Here is a 2933-nt window from a genome sequence, read left to right on the forward strand (position 1 = left end):
AGCTAGCAGTGAAGACTAGAAGCTCAGTGCCTCAGCATCACAGGAATGTGGGGTAGAGACACTGGCTTACCTGACAGCAAGGAGGTACAGATGCGCTCCTCACCCGCCTGGCTAGACTAGAAACACCTGTTTTTAAAGAATCCATTAGGGACGCCGGTCTGTGGTGCTGCACGCCTTTAATCCTAGCACTTAGGAGGCAGAGGCAAGTGGATCTCTGTGAGTTGAGGCCAACCTGGTCTAGAGAGAGAAACCCTGTCTCCAAAAAGAACTACCACAGCAACAACAAAAGAATCCGTTATGGAATTCTGGAAACAGCCCAATTCCCTGAGCAGTGCTGTGGGGTGGGCCAAGTTCTTTTGAATCCTGAGAGGAAGGCGAGTGTCCTTGCTCCAGTCCTGGCATGAATTCCATGAAGCAAGACTAGAGTGCAATGGTTATTGTTCTTAAGGACTGTCACAAGGTCACCTACCAGGTCATCTGTGACCTCAACTGGCTTGGATAAGATTGCATCACAAGATTTAGCACCCAGAACTAGAGACAAGCAGCACAGTATGCAGGAATGAGAAGGGGTGCTGCCACAGAAAGGGGGGCCTCTAGCTTAGCCCCAGCCTGTGGGATTGCTTGTGTGAACCAGGACAGCTGGAAAAGCTAGGTCCAGTCTTGGAGTCACACTCAATAGTGCCCTGGGTACTGTGTGCTCTGAGAAGGGGGGAGGGGTGGTCCCTCGTGTTCAAGCAGGCTGGGTACCTATCAAATCCTCAAGTGGCTCTTCCTGCCAGCCTGATGCCAGTCAGGGAGTTTATCCTGGGGAGACCAGGCGCTTGCTCCAGCACAGAGCAGTGGATGCCAGGCTGCCATGTGCTTTAGAACCAGTGCCGTGCATCTAGCTCCATCCAGCAGGAGTCCCAATGGACTTCCTACTTTATTCTGCATCTGTTATTTAAGGCTCTGCTTTTTGTGCACTAACAGGTCTCGTGTGCCTTCAGAAAGTTCCTTGGGAGTTCCATGCAGGTGTCTTTGTGAAGTCACAGCCAAGGACCAGCAGGGACACTGGATCCAGATGCTCCAGGGTAGGAAAGGATAGGGGGTGAAGAGGACTTTTGTGTCCTTGAAAGTCTGAAGTCCACACACCATCCCCATCTCTGCAGCCCAAGCCTTGCAGTCCATGGGGTCCCCTGTACTAGGGCTCAACAGGCTGGCCAGTAGCAGCTGTGGTAAGACCTGTGGTTGATGGAGGACCAGTAGGACCATTAGTGAAGGCCTGGAGGTGTCCACTTAGACCTGGTGAGCTGCCACAGGTGGGATTCAGTCAGGGGTCTCTCAGTGGGAGACTGCTGTGGATTATCTAGAGACCAACGTCTCTATCATTGCGGGGATCGGAGGACATGGTGGAGGTCAACAGTGGACTTCCAAGTCAAAAGCTGGACAAAGTAGGGCTGGGTTTCCTGAGTCCCCCATAAGGGACTAACCCTGCCCACCTCTGGGCTTGGGATTTCTGGAGCCGCCAGTGGCCAGGTGGCAAGCTTGTGTTTTTGTGGCTGCTGTGTCACCATGCTTTGTTGGAACAGTGGGAGGAGATGTCACCACCATGGAGGCAGACACTGAAGACTGTCCTGTAGAAGCAATCACCTGTCCCCCTCTCCCCAGGAGAACGGGACCACCCAAAGCCCAACAAATCTAACTGAATGGCGTGATGGAGGAGGGGAGGTAGAACACAGGATTAAGAGGGCCCTTGGTAGGGTTACAAAAGACACCTTTAAGGAAGGCTTGGGGCTTTTAGCGCTAGTCCTAGATCAGGAAGTGGTTCTCCCTACACCCACAAGAGAGCCAAGGCATTTGAAGGACTCCCCAAATAAAACCACACGGTCATCCAGAGTGCACTCATGCCAGACAAAGGACAGGAGCCTGTGTGTCGCATCTAATATCCTGGAGCTGGCTTCCAGTACTCACCAGGGAGTAAGAGGGCTGGGCCATAGCTCCGTGCTCTGACAAGTAACACGGGCCTTGGCTAATTGTGGAACATTGTATGAGTGAGTGGCTACCGGCTATGAGGAACAGTTGGCAGGACCTACCAACAGATATTTTGCCTTTGTCCAAGAAGGAGATGGAATATCCACTTAAATGGTGGGAAAACAGAACCAAGGAGATAAACCGGCCCAAGGCTGAAGAGGCCTTGTAACAGCTAGGAGCCGGGGAACAATGGCCAGCTTCCGCGTATTCTGTTGTCCTGGATGCGCGCCTTGGAAAACAACCATCCCTCCTGCCCAGCCAGGATGACTTGCTCACCTCACTGCAGAACAAAGGACACTCTGTTCTCAAGAAGGGACAGCCCAGGGGAGAGGAAGCCCCCCAGCACTTGAGGTGGTGCCAGGAGAGTGGGGAGAACGTGCTGTCTTAACAAAGGACGTGCTGATGTCACACCGTACCCAAGAAACTCTGATGAGGGATCCAGATGGTAGTGTATATACTTAACTGATGCTCTGACTTCCCAGGCACAGGGGACGGGGGAAGCCACATGGAAGGAGGGAATGTGAGCTGGACGGTTCAAACTCTGTCTGTGCAGGAGAGAAAATACACTAGTAACAACCCAACACAGAACCCATGAAACGGAGCTTCTGCCTATTCAACTAGACTGACTTCATAAAGATCTTTGCACTAACCTGAACCGTAAGCCCTGGCAGGGAGGTGTGTGCATGGGCACAATGAACCTGTGCCATTGGAGCTAACTGTCTCATGAATGGGCTATAGAGCAGGCGCAGTGTCCACAGCTCCCATGGGGTCCGTCAAGACCTTGCAGAAAGGGGGTCTCAATAGACCTCTAGGCAGTGTCGGGAGCAGAGAGTGGAAAGAATGTTCCCGCAGGAAGGCAAGGGGTTCAACATGGGAGTGTTATCGCATAAGCTTCTTCCCAGGGGTGGTGCAGAAGATCAGTG

This window comes from Microtus ochrogaster, unplaced genomic scaffold (assembly GCF_000317375.1).
Source record: "Microtus ochrogaster isolate Prairie Vole_2 unplaced genomic scaffold, MicOch1.0 UNK7, whole genome shotgun sequence".
NCBI lineage: Eukaryota > Metazoa > Chordata > Mammalia > Rodentia > Cricetidae > Microtus > Microtus ochrogaster.